The sequence below is a fragment of the Ictidomys tridecemlineatus genome, chromosome 1 (genome assembly GCF_052094955.1).
Source record: "Ictidomys tridecemlineatus isolate mIctTri1 chromosome 1, mIctTri1.hap1, whole genome shotgun sequence".
NCBI classification, from domain to species: domain Eukaryota; kingdom Metazoa; phylum Chordata; class Mammalia; order Rodentia; family Sciuridae; genus Ictidomys; species Ictidomys tridecemlineatus.
Genome location: NC_135477.1, coordinates 36076406 through 36090449, shown reverse-complemented (window position 1 = coordinate 36090449; position 14044 = coordinate 36076406). Strand labels below are relative to the sequence as shown.

The following is a 14044-nucleotide window of genomic DNA, read 5'->3' as shown; positions in this document are numbered from 1 at the left end:
AATAAAAGGGATAAAAGTAGGAAAGAAAGAAGTCAAATTATCACTGCAGATGCAATGATTCTATACTTAGAAGATCCAAAAAGCTCTACCTGAATACTGCTAGAGCTAATAAACAAATTCAGCAAAGTAGCAGGTTATAAAATCAGCATATAAAAATCTATAGCTTTCCTAACGTACCAATAATGAATCTGCTGAGAAAGAAATGAAGAAAACAGTCCTGTTCACAATGGCCTAATAATAAAATACCTAGACTGTATCTAACCAGAGAGGTGAAAGACCTCCAAAAAGAAAAGTACAGAACATTGAAGAAAGAAATTTAAGATCTCAGAAGATGGAAAGATCTCCTATGTTCATGGATAGGCAGAATTAATATTGTTAAAATGGCCATATACTGAAAGCAATATACAGATTTAGTGCAAACCTCATCCAAAGACCAATGACATTCTTCACAAAACTAGAAAAAAAGTCTTAAAATTTAGTTTAAAGAATAAAAGATGCAGAATAGCCAAAGCAATTCTAAGCCAAAAAAAGCAATGCAGAAAGAATCACCTGACTTCAAATTATACTACAGAGCCATAGTAACAAAAACTGCATGATACTTGCATTATAACAGACACACAGACCAATAGAACAGACTAAAAGAACCAGAGACAAACACACAGATTCAGTCATCTGACCTGTGACAAATAAGTCAAAAACATACACCGAAGAAAAGCCTTTTTAAGAAAAGGTGCTGGAAAAAAATGGTTGTTTATATGTTGAAGAATGAAATTAGATTCCTAGATCTCACCCTACACAAAAGTCAACTCATGATGGATCAAAAACATAGGAATTAGATCAGAAATTGTGTAACCCCTAAAAGAAAATGTAGAGTCAACACTCCAACATATAGGGGCAGGCAGTCACTTTCTCAATCAAACCCCAAAAGCTCAGAAAATAATGCCCAGTTAATAAAGTATCAAATTTAAAAAATTTCTGCACAACAAAAGAAATAATTAAGAACGTGAAGAAAGAATCTACAGACTGGGAGAAAATCTTTGCTAGCTACTCTCTGACAGAAGATAATATTCGGAATATTCAAATAACTAAAAAAAATTAACACCGAAACCCCCCACAAACTAATAAGTGAGCAAATGAAATAAACAGATACTTCCAAGAAAGAAGAAAGAAAGAAAGAAAGAAAGAAAGAAAGAAAGAAAGAAAGAAAGAAAGAAAGAAAGAAAGAAAGAAAGAAAGAAAGAAAGAAAGAGGAAAGAAAGAAAGGCCAACAAATATGTGGGGGGAAAGTGTTCAACATTGTTAGCAAGTAGGGAATGCAGATTAAAACTACATTGAGATATCATCTTACTCCAATTAGAATGACAGCCATCAAGGATACAAACAATAACAATTGCTGGAGAGGATATGGAGAAAAAGCAACACTTTTACACTGTTTCTGGGATTGTAAATTAGTGCAACCACTATGTATATCAGTATGAGGGCTCCTCAAAAGACTAGGCATGGAAGCTCCATATGACCCAGCTATACCACTTCTTGGTATTTATCCTAAAGAATTAAAATCAGCATACTATAGTAATATGTATATGCCCATGATTATAGCAGCACAATTCACAACAGCCAAACTATGGAACCAGACTAGCACAGGGAAAATAAGGAAAATATAATAAATAGTAGGGCACAGTGGCACCTGCCTGTAATCTCAGTGGCTCTAAAGGGTAAGGCAGGAGGATCATAAGTTCCAAGCCAGCCTCAGCAACTTAGTGAGAACCTGTCTCTAAATAAAATATAAAAAGGACTGGGGATGTGGTTCAGTGGTTAAGCACCTTTGGGTTCAATCCCTGTACAGAGAGAGAGAGAGAGAGAGAGAGAGAGAGAGAGAGAGAGAGAGAGAGAGAGAGAAGTAAATATATACACAATGGAGTTTTATTCAGTCATAGAGAAGAATGAAATTATATCATTTGTAGGAAAATGGGTGGAACTTGAGTACATTATGTTAAGTGAAATAAGCCAAATGCAGACAGTAAAGAGTCATGTTTTCTCTTACCTGTGGAAGCTAAAGAGGAAAAAGAGAGGGAAAAAAAAAGAGTGGGAGATCTCATGAAAATCAAAGGGAGATCAGTACAGGAAAGGGAACAGAGGGAAGGAAGAGGGGAGGGAAAAGGGAAACACTGGGGAGTGATATTGGCCAAATTATATTGCTGTATGGTGTGCATGTGTGAATATATAAGAATGAATCCACCATTATGTGCAACTACAATGCACCAATAAAAATATGGAAAAAAATTTTAAAAGAAAAAGAAACCCACATTCCTCTCACAGGACACTCCTCTCTAAATAATTCTAAGGACTTTCTTCCCCTCAGTTATAAAACTGCTCACTGAGGCCTTTAAAAATTTGCTACCAATATGAATACTTATATTACATTTTTAAGCCCATTGGAACAGGGCCTTAGGAGCCCTGGGAGGCACTGTCCAACTCAGTAACTAGTATATATCTTGACTTGCAACTTGGTTTTCTGAATCTCTCCTGTTGTGTATTTTGGAATAAACAGTTCTTTAAATGGGCTTAAATTACAATTAAATGTCAAAATACAAGGAAAAGCATCTGACACATATTAAAATAGTCACATATTAACAAATGTCAATTTCATTCCCTATAATAAACAGATACACTTTTCATCTTAATTTGCTCCTTTCAATAATTTTCCAAATTAAAAAGTAATAGATTTTATATTCTATCCTGACAGCTACATGGTAACAGAGTTGGTACTCAAAAAAATGCTCAGCTAGGGTCTGGGGATGTAGCTCAGTGGTAGAGTCCCTGCCTCGCATGTGCAAGGACCTGAGTTTGATTCCCAGCAACACCAAAAACAAAACAAAACAAAACAAAAACCTTAACTAAGTTAAGAATATTTAACTAAGTTAAACTCATTCCCATTGCTAAATCAGAGACATAGTTAGAAAAATTATTAGTACATAAATATCTTTGGTACTATTTACGAATCATAATTACTAGGAAATAAAAATAGCCAAAAACACATATGTATTTCTTGTAGTCCAACAGGAAAAACTATCAACAGAGACCCATGTCTCCATATTTCCATGTCAATTTTCCACTATGATATGGAGACAAAAAAAAAAAAGTTAAATATTGAATGAGGGAGACTAGCACAGGGAAAATAAGAGAAGAAAACTATAAATCCAAAAAACTATCATGTCCTTTGAACATTTAAACTAATTTTTTTCTTCACTGTAGCTTGTAGTTAATTCTCTCTTTAGAACAGCGCGCTGAAATCTTACAGTCAAATTGGACACCAAATGCATGATCCTATACTCTCTTCCCTTTTTAAATGTTTGTCCTAAGTTGCACACAGATGTGTCCAATCCATGGACTATAATAAATCCTTACAAATGACAATCACAAGGACTAACACAGCACATAGAAATGCCTATGTAGAGCTCCTAACTCAAAATCAGAATACCAATATATGTGATATGGACACAACTGTAGAAACACACACACACACTCACACACACTCACAAGGAGAGGAGAAGTAAACACACAAAAGTGAAAAACAGTTGTTTGAGAAAAGTAAGCTTATGAATGTCCTGTTCCTGACTTTTCTGAATTTCTTAGACTGTCTTTTTATAAAAAATCATAAAAACTACTTTTAAATGGTTGTAACTAAGTGTGTGCAAACTGTTTCACTTTTTTTCCCCATACAACATCAATTCACAAGTGTTTTTCTAACTCTTTGGCAACTGACAGTGCTATTTATATATTTATCATTTTATGTTTGCCCTCTTTTTTTAAACTAATCAAGACTGTACCCTCCCACTATTACTTGAGAGGGTTTTGGTTTGAGATATTCTTTCATATGTGGAAATTTTCTCTTTAATTCTTGTCTGCCCAACTAGTTGAAATAAGTGAAATAAAGAAAAAGGATCTATTTGTGGAATAAACTTTTTTATCATATTTTAAGGTTGGCTATAATTTACTTGACAGAGTTTTTCATACATGTGAGTGTATACGTGTAAAATAAGAACTTATTCCAGCCTGAACTTTTGCTAAAATTTTCAAAATTGTTTTCCTCTTACAAAATGAAGTGAAGCAATATTTGATGAGTAAATAGCACAGAGTGGAAAAGTCCATTCTAGAACAACTGTGCTGGACAGAAGCAGAATGCAGTGTTCTTCGTGCTTTTTAGGTGCACACAAGGATATCATTTTCTTTCCTTTGATAAACTCCTTGAGAAAATACTGACAATGACAAAATGTCCTCACAGGGGCTTAGGAGAAGAATGAATCATTGTTTTCAAGATAAAAGTTAAAACTTCAATTATACTGAATTCTTTTGGAATCTTTAAATGAAGTGGTCTGAACAGAGAAAATAAACATTTTGATTTCTGCCAAATAATCAATCATCTATAAAATTGAAAATCATAGTTTAATCTTTACTTAATCATTCACATTTTAAATGCACGCTCCTCTAAGAGTGTCACATTCAGTTTCATTTGGTGTCTCATTTCTCAAGAATACACACACACACACACACACACACAGGTTGATGAATGGTGATGGTATCTGCTAAAAAATTCCTCTACTTTACTATTAAGAGCATTCCAAAAGTCAGTGCAGTCCATGTATTTTTATTGGGCATTCTACACTAAGTTTGATTTTACAGGTTTTAGACCCACCAATGACGATCAAAAGTTATTTATCCCAGTGTGGGAGGAAAGAGTATCACTGTCAAATCTGTAACCAAGTGTGACAAGTCACAGGTGAGAATCTAACAGCAGTACAGTAGAGAAAGGAAAAAAGAAAGGGAAGGAGGGAAAGAAAAAGAAAAAATCTAGAAAATTCATCAGCTTGAAATCATTTTTTTGCAGAGAGAGACACATCTATCTGCTTTCTTACAGGACTCCTGACTGCTAAGCTGGGCTACAGGGGTGATGTGAAGCTGCATTAGTCCACACAGGCTGCTGTAACAAAATACCACACTGGCTGGCCCAAACAACACAAACGTATGTTCTCACGGTTCTGGAGGCGAGATGTCCATTCAGCTTCTGGTGAGAGCGCTCTTCCTGGTTTGGGGATGGCCACCTGCTTGCTAGGTGTTCACATGGCATTCCTTAGTGCATATGCATGGGAGAAATAAAGCTGGAGTTCTTTGGCATCTCTCTTTATAAGGTGCTATGGTTTTAATATGGTTTCTCCTCCTTGAAACTCATGTTGAAATTTAATCCCCATCATACGGTATTAAGAGGTGGGACCAGTTGGGACCCTTAAGGGGAGATTAGGGCTCTGCCTTCAGGAATGGATTAATCCATTCATAGAATTAGTGGATTAATGAGTTTAATCTCTAAAGTGTGTTTGCTATAAAAACCAGTTTGACTAGATCACTCTCAAACTCCTTGTCTCCACCTGAGGACTCTGCCTTCAAGGCCATCATCAGATGTGGCTCCTCCACATTGGGCCAGAACCATAAGCCAAAATGAACCTTTTTTCTTTATAATATATCCAGTCTGTGACATTGTGTTATTATTATTAACAACAGAAAACAAAGACATAAGGACACTAATCCAATCAGGAACCACCCTTATGACCCTTAATTTATTGGGTTTAATGTTTTACCTTTTTTTTTTTTCCTTGGAGGCCCTATCTCCAAGTTCAGTCCCATTGGAAGTTAGAGCTTCCCCCTTTGAATTTGGGAGGACACAGATATTCAGTTTATGGCAGACCCTCTCAGCTTACAGGGCAGTTGGGCAGAATCCCTGGTGGCCATGGCCCAGCTGCCAGGGCCAGCCACAGCCACAAGATCAACTCTAGTGTAGCTCAGAAGATTTTTGAGGGGGCCTCCTTGAGAGAGATTGGGAATCCCTGCCTTAAAGAACCAAATACATCACTGCACTGTCAACTGCTATGATAATACATCATGATGACCTCTTAGAATACAGAAAATCACGATCACTAAATAGCACTCATAATGTGCCCGCCCAGCTCTGCAAGCTTTTTATACCAGTCAGTCCTCAAAAGGACCCTCTGAAGAATGAAGAATTGTAACACCGTGGCCAAGAGCAGTCCTCTGTGACATCAAAATGACTGCATTCAATTCTCAGCTTCTGCCCTTGTATAATCTTAGTCAATTGACTCAGTCTCTATGAACCCATTTTCCTAAACTATAAGATGAAGATAAATATGCAAATGTACAATTCAAAAAGTTCTGCAAACAAAAATTTTTCAAATATTAGCAGCTCACTTATTTGGTGGCAAGATCTTTACTATTTAGAGTTTCTAAGCATCTCTCTTCAAGGAATATCCTTATGTCTTAGGGTACAGTCATTGGTGCTTGTTTACAGGACATTCATTCCCTAAGACCCCGCTGGAGGAGTACAAATCCTGCTCTATTTACCATTTCAAAAGTCTGATCCTAAGGATTTCTGGAAAAACTTTAAACTCACAGTTGTGAGAATTACACAGTTTAATTAACCCGCTTAAAACAATGCTTGGTGCATCTGTTAAGTGATGTATCATTACTGCCATTTTGTAGATGAGGAAACCCAGACAAAGAGATCAAATACCTGTCCATGTCACAGTTGGCACATGGTACAGTGAAAGGGAACCCAGATAGTCTGTCTCCAAAGCCTGTGTTCTCAACCGACTGCTTTATACCATCTCCACAATTATACATGTTCCATTTATGTACAATATGATGTTTAAAAAGCTGATAATTTTTAAAAATATTTTTAGAATTTTTCCCATCTAAATTGGAACTATTAATCGATGAATAGAGAACAAACAGCTACGAGGGAAATTCAGCTCCACAGGATGATTCTTGTCTTGGAGGACCCGTCACCATGTTTGTACTGTAAGATACACACCTCCTCAGTTCTGCTAGTTGGACCAGGAGTCCAACCCTCATTTCAAAGAACCAATTCAAAGCCTGAAACAAATCCTGATTCTATATCTTTGGAGCTAGGAATTGGGAAATGGAGCCACAGAGTAGGGCTGGTGCTGGGAGGTTCTGGGGAGCCAGTTTCTGCTGTATTTGCAGAAGAACCAAGAACAGAACAGAAAACAATTTCATATGCACCAGTGGTTCTCTACCAGGGACAATTTGGCTCCACGGGGAACATTTGGCAAAGTCCACAGACGTTTTTGGCTGTCATAATTGAGATATGCTGTTGGCATCCGGAAGGCGGAGGCCGGGGATGCTGCTAACTATCCTACATAAAGCCCACTGGCTCTTCCTGCCCCGGGTTCCCTGAGGTACTTTAGGACTAATGGGTCACTTATTATCTTATTTAAAAGAAGAGAAGAAAGGAAGATAGGATGGAAGAGAGGCAGAGAGGAGTTAGGAAATAAGGAAAGACAAGGGAGGGTAGAAGAAGGACCATAAAGACTGAGAAATTAATCCTCCTCCCTTACCTCAGTCAGAGAAGGGGATTTGGGATTCATAAAAACATCATTAAATTTAGAGTCAAGATGAAGCCCATCACCTATAAGATGCCTAGAGGTAGGTTTTGGCCTATGCAATCCCTGCCAAGATATCACTCCAGATTCTCTCTGGAATCATCAATCTGCTTCCTCACCCCAGAGTAGTACTGCATAGATGCACAGGTTCCCAGAGCAGGGGAAAGAGGGCTTCCCATTACCCATATTGGTAGAGTTTGATGGAAAGTGCATCTCTGGAGTTAATTATTACTATTTGTCCAAGAGTTTGGAGAACACTGGTTTAAAAAGCATTTTCATGATTGACAAAACACTAACTCATTTATGGTCATCTACCCCTGTGAGAAGGTTAAAGCAATGTATTATGTAGCATGCATGTTATGTAACACAAAATAAAATGGGGAAAAAAAATTAGCAAATTGAATGCATAAGTAAATTATGTGACTGGGGCATGTGATAGAACAAATCTAAAAACAAAGAGAGACCCAAAGTGAATAGTATGGAAACAGGGGCCTCTTGGATGCCTTATTTCTCTCTTTTCTTTTCTCCTTTGTTTCCTAAGATAACGTTAACTCTTTGAAGGAAAAAAAAAATATGTTTGTAGTTAGCACTTCAAAGATAAGGAAGGACACAGTAAATAAGTATGTTCCAGAAGAGAGATGTGTGGTTTATTGGTACTGAATTGATTCTTGCAGATTAAAAGACACTCAAGGATGATATCTAAAACTACAGGATGGAACACAGACCCCTCACTGCCAAGGGGCAGTGCTTCAAAAGGTTGGGGGCCAGCCACCAGGATTCCTTTTCGCAACCCACTGAGAAGGAAGCCCTGGGCTCTGTAGAGACTGTACAAAGGGTCAGATTCCTCTGGATGAGCAAGATCATCCTGGGACAAAGTAACCTCTAAGGCAGAATAACTTCTAACTGCATAAGTGAGAGTTTAAAGGAAATACCTAGAATGATGTGGCAAAAAATATAACCCAGTGTTTTAGTTCTGTAGGTCAACATTATCATAGGAGCAACTATGACTTTTTGACACCTATTTGTGGCCAGTGTTCAGAGTCGGACACGCTATAGTGAGAAGAGAACCAGAGGGTCAGCTTTTCAGCAGCTTGGCAGCCAGCGACCCCAGCCTCCCAGAATGTCCCTTTCCTTTCTGAATTAATTCTGCACCTATAGGAGTGCTAATGAAGACTTGGGAATCATAGCCTCTCACCTTCAAGTTGATGGGCTGTGTGAGAGGCTCGTGAGATTTTAAATAAGTTAGCTTTAATATGTTGGGGCTTGCCGATGCCCAGGTCTGGGTTAACAGCGCCATCAGCAACAAACCAACATGGTGACAGCTCCTACCAAATGATGCCTTAGAAACCTATGGATGCTCCTCTTTGGGCAGTTTGGGGGACTCCCAGAGAACAACACGTTCCTTTTGTAAAAGAAGTTGGGAGAAGAATATGGCCTAGGATGCAGAGACCTCAAGGTGAAGTGAGATACAAGCTTCACACAGAAATATTGAAATCTGGTTGATGTTATTCTGCACAATTATCATGGTGAGTTGAAGTCTGATGTGCCAAGGGACAAGAGGAGATCTGATGTATATGGAAAGTGACTGGGGATGGAGTAACAACACTAGCTACTTTGCAGTCTCAGGTACGAGCCTTCCTGAGGAAAGAAGCAATATCAAAAATTTTAAATTTTGTTTAGTTGTCAGAGGACCCTTATTTTATTTCTATGTGGTGCTGAGAATCGAACCCAGTGCCTCACACATGCTAGGCAAGCGCTCCACCACTGAGCCCTAGCCCCAGCCCCCAAGAAGCAATATCAATGTAAGCATAAATATACTCAAGAAAAGTTTAGATCAATTCATGGATAATATCAAAATAGGTTACCAAGAGAAGGAATATTTGAAAGATGTCACACCTTGAGACTGACTTATGTCTGAGTCGTCCTTTTGTTTTCTTTTGTTTGTGTTGTCATACTTACAAACAAACAAAAGATCAATTTCAAAGTTTTAAAGCTATCTTTATCTTACCTGACCATCACAATGCATACCAAGATATAACTAATAATCTCCCATGGTTATTTCATTGGCCAAGGCATTTTAAACAAGACTTTACAAATGTGATGATAAATGTATATAAATTATCCACTAAAAATTATTATTGCTCACTCTTTGAAATCATCCTATTTTTCATGGGTTGACACAGAGCAATTTTAAGAAAAAGAAGGTAGATGACCTGTTCATGATCAAAAGGATTTCCAAAAATTAACTGTAAATAATTTATTTGGTTAAGTTTATTACTAAGTTATAAATGAATATCCATAAAAGTTTATATTCACAAATATGACTGTATTTAAGCCTCAGGACAATCAAGTGAGCAAAGCAGAGAAGGTTTCTTTTTTTTTTTTTTATAAGTAAACATTTTTTTTTGAGAGAGAGAATTTTAATATTTATTTATTTATTTATTTTTAGTTTTCAGTGGACACAACATCTTTGTTTTGTATGTGGTGCTGAGGATCGAACCTGGGCCGCATGCATGCCAGGCGAGCATGCTACTACTTGAGCCATATCCCCGGCCCCAAAGCAGAGAAGGTTAATGGTCATTTCTTGCCTTTGTCTGACCACTATCATCCTGTTTCCTTTAAGCAACAGCATCTCAGTTTTCCTTTGGGAATTTACCCATTCTTTTTTATGTGCCTTGAATCTACATGCACCTGAAGAGGCCTGGCCAATTAGAGACACAAGGACTCTTTCAGATAATTAGGAACCAAGCTGGACCAATCAGTACTGGAACAACTGGGAAGGAGTACCTCCTTCGCATGGGGTTCCCAGGTCACAAGCCCAGAACTGCTGGTGGCCATTTTTGTCTTCGTTAAGCCAACCCAGGAAAGAACAGGAGTGAGAAGTAGAGAAATACATATTCTGAAATTGTTTAAGCATCTGAACTTTGTTCTATCTAAATACTGTCCTTGAGGTTCTCTTTAAGTGAATAAATGAAGTAGCTTTGTGGTTTTTGTCACCCTGAGTTTGATTTCTATCACTTTCACCTTTAAGTCCTGAAATTATTATTTTTGTCTTATAAATATGGCTCGGAGCTTCTGTGATTGTCCAAGCTCAGAAAAAATATGTGGCTGAGCCAGAATGCGGATTCTGAGGTATCAACTCCCAGTCCCTGGCTCTGCCCATTTCTCAGCTGCTTCTCCGTTCCACATAGTTACACTACCAATGTTTCACAGGTCTAAACACTTTTATCTCTTTTTGCACAAACACTCAACTAATCAGATGGGCCAGTATTCATGTCAGAAGCCTGGCGATAGGAGTTTGTACCATCAAGCAGACAGAGGGTTCCCCCAAGGTAATCTTGTCAAAGCAGACTATAACAAAATCATCAGTTCCTCTAATGTTCAAAGTTCTGGTAAAACTTGAAATTGAAAGCAACCTATGAAATTGGAGGACTGTGAGTCAGAAGAACACAGCAAAAATACAGAAAATCCAAATAATTATATTAGCTCTATTTTATTGACAAATTAATTTAATCACTTGCACACAACATCTTTTTTTTTCCGGAAGAACTGTAATACAATAATGTTTCATATCAAGTTTTTCAGTTATCTAATAAAAAATCCTACAAAGATTACAAAATACAGGAAGTGTTTTAAATCAAGCAAAGAAATCTATTGATCCAGCATCACTGAGGACATGTAGCTAACTCATTAATAAAAACTTGTGTTCTACTCAAACACACTGTTGACAAGAACACTAATTCATTCAACTTTTTTGAGTGACATTTGGTAGTATCCATCAAAACTTTTAAATGTACTTAACTTCTGACCCAATGCTCCTACATTTAGGAATTTAACAGTAACTTTCGTTTAGATACATTTATATCCAAACGTTTAGATACATTTGTATAAGAGTGCATAGGCATCATTTGTAACTGTAAAACATTAGCATAATTCTCTATTAGCAAGGAATTAGTTAAATACCTTGTGATACATGCAGCTTCCATTTAATGTAGCAGATTGAACACATGGGTTTATCTCTGCTGTCTCCTAAAATGCTCCAATAGTAATGGAATAAAAGGGAAATAAGCCACAAGGTTAAAGAGAACAGGAGAGAAGTCGACAGTAGACCAAAGATGTCAAACAAATTTTGGAAGCTGAGAAGTGAATGAACAGATGGTATCTGACTTAGCAAAACACAGATCACTGAAACCGAATCCAGCACGAAAGTTAGAAGTAAGTCAACTTGCAGAGCCCCCAAAAGACCCAGAAATGAAGGAATAAGGAATTTCTAAAGACAGTAAAAATGAGATAAAGTTAAAAATAAAGTTGATGGTAAGTATTTAAAAGCTCCCGTCCCCTCAGACAATCAGGCCTCCCTTTGGAAAGAAAGCTAATGCTGTGTTTACTCTGTGGAAATGCTACATACTGTGTTTGGAGTCAGGTGGTGCTGGTGGGGGAAGGTGAGCACCATGCCCAAAGAGGTGGCTTATCAGAGCAAATGGTGAAATGCCCCCATCCAATCTCCCCAGCCCCATTTGACTTCAAATACACTAGCAACCTGTTTCCTGGTTTCTGGGTGTGAAAAAAATTCTTTGGAGAAACTGATCAGGCTAAGAGAAAAAGGACTATGGCTTGGAAGTGCTACTCAGGAACCACACCCAATAGCTGTCTGGAGGGCCGCCCACTCTAGAATGTAACTTGCCAACTTAAAGTTACTCAAGCCCTTCCTCCCAAGTGGCTCTTTAGTGTCTCATTCTGAGACTAATAAACAACCAAATGTTGCCATGTAATTATTAATTATTATGATAAAATGGGATAGTCGATTCGGGAAGGAAAAAAAAATGAATCAGAGAAAACAATGTGACAATCCAGGGCAAGAGAGGACAGATAAGGCTCTGAAAGAAAAAAGTTCAAGAAAAAGAGAATCTATATAGTTAATATCTTCAAAGAGAAAAGGAAAAGATAATGCATAAGTGAAACAAGAATAGAATGCTATGAAGAAAAAAATATTTTGAGAACCAAAAACAAACCCTTGGAATTAAGAATATAATAATAATTGAAGGATTAGAAGATAAGGTCAAAGAAATATCCCATAAAATAAGTAAGAACATGAAGATATAGAATATTAAGAAGACTAAGAAAGTTTATGCATTAGTTTGGGAGATCCAACTTTCTATTAATAGAGTCCCATACCCAAGAATAACAAGGAGAAATAGGCAGGAAAATGCTATAAAAATATATGAGTGCTCAATAAAATTAATGTAAAAACCCACAGCCCCCAATCTCACACCATTCACACAAAATTCAATTTCAGGTTTATTATACAACCAAAGATGTAAGGCAATATAATTAAACTTTAAAAAGATAATTCAGGGGGGCTGGGATTGTGGCTCAGTGGTAGAGCGCTCGCCTAGCACAAGGCGGGACCCAGGTTTGATCCTCAGCACCACATAAAAATAAAGGCATTGTGCTGTGTCCATCTACACCTAAAAAATAAATATTAAAAAAAGAAAAGTTTTTTTTTTTTTTTAAAGATAATTCAGTAGACTCCCCATACCCACATTCTTGTTTTGGTTTTGCCCATTTGGGTTACCCACATCAACCATGGCTCAAAAATGTTAATGGAAAATCCCCCAAATAAGCAATTCCCAAGTTTAAAATCTCCATTTTGAGGAGCATAATAAAAACCTCATGCTGTCTTTTTCTGTCCCCACTGCAGGACATGAGTCTATCCAGCCTATCTGTGCCACCTGGCCCATGATAAGTGAGACAAAGAAAGACCACATTCCCATAACTTTTATTGCAGAATAATGTTATAATCATTTTATTTTGTTATTAGTTAGTATTGTTAATCTCTTGCTGTGCCTAACTGAAAAATTAAACTTCATCCTAAGTATGCATATATAGGAAAAACCACAGTGTATCTAAGTTTCAGTACTGTCCAGTTTCAGGCATCCAGTGGGGTCTTGAAAGTCTCCCCTGCAGATAAGGGGACTACCATGTCTTCAGGATTTGGAGGTAGGGAAAGAATTCAAAAGTGTGGCTCAAAAAGCTCCAGCTATAAAGGACACATTGTTACATTTGACCACATTAAAATTGGTAACTTGTGTCCATCAAAAGACAGTAGGAAAATAATAAAAAGATAAGACCAAGAAAGGAAGAATATACTTGCAACATATATTACCAACAAAGGGTTCCTATCAAGAATAATCAATATGAAAAAAAAATAAAGTTAAAAAAAAAAGGTTAAGGGGCTGGAGATGTGGCTCAAGCAGTAGTGCGCTCGCCTGGCATGCATGTGACCCGGGTTCGATCCTCAGCACCACATGAAAACAAAGGTGTTGTGTCTGCTGAAAACTAAAAAGTAAATATTAAAAAAAAGGTTAAAAATAAAGTTGATGGTAAGTATTTAAAAGCTTCTGTCCCCTCAGACAATCAGGCTTCCCTTTGGAAAGAAAGCTAATGCTGTATTTACTCTGTGGAAATCCTACATACTGTGTTTGGAGACACATTTGGTGCCAGTAGGAAAAGGTGAAGCACCATGCCCAAATAGGTGGCTTATCAGAGCAAATGGTGAAATGTCCTTTATC

At 37.4% G+C, this 14044-nt stretch overlaps 1 protein-coding gene and 1 long non-coding RNA gene across 8 annotated transcripts in view; one reads left to right on the top strand and one right to left on the bottom strand.

The window, feature by feature from the left end:
- Slc16a12 (solute carrier family 16 member 12) overlaps positions 1–14044 on the bottom strand; it is an 81039-nt gene that overhangs the window by 36440 nt on the left and 30555 nt on the right. The gene's annotated exons all lie outside the window — the stretch shown is intronic.
- LOC144375076 (uncharacterized) overlaps positions 1–14044 on the top strand; it is a 36096-nt gene that overhangs the window by 3831 nt on the left and 18221 nt on the right. Inside the window, exon 3 of the long non-coding RNA XR_013434474.1 lies at positions 4919–5068. This is a non-coding gene — a long non-coding RNA (uncharacterized LOC144375076). The remainder of the gene's footprint in view (positions 1–4918; positions 5069–14044) is intronic.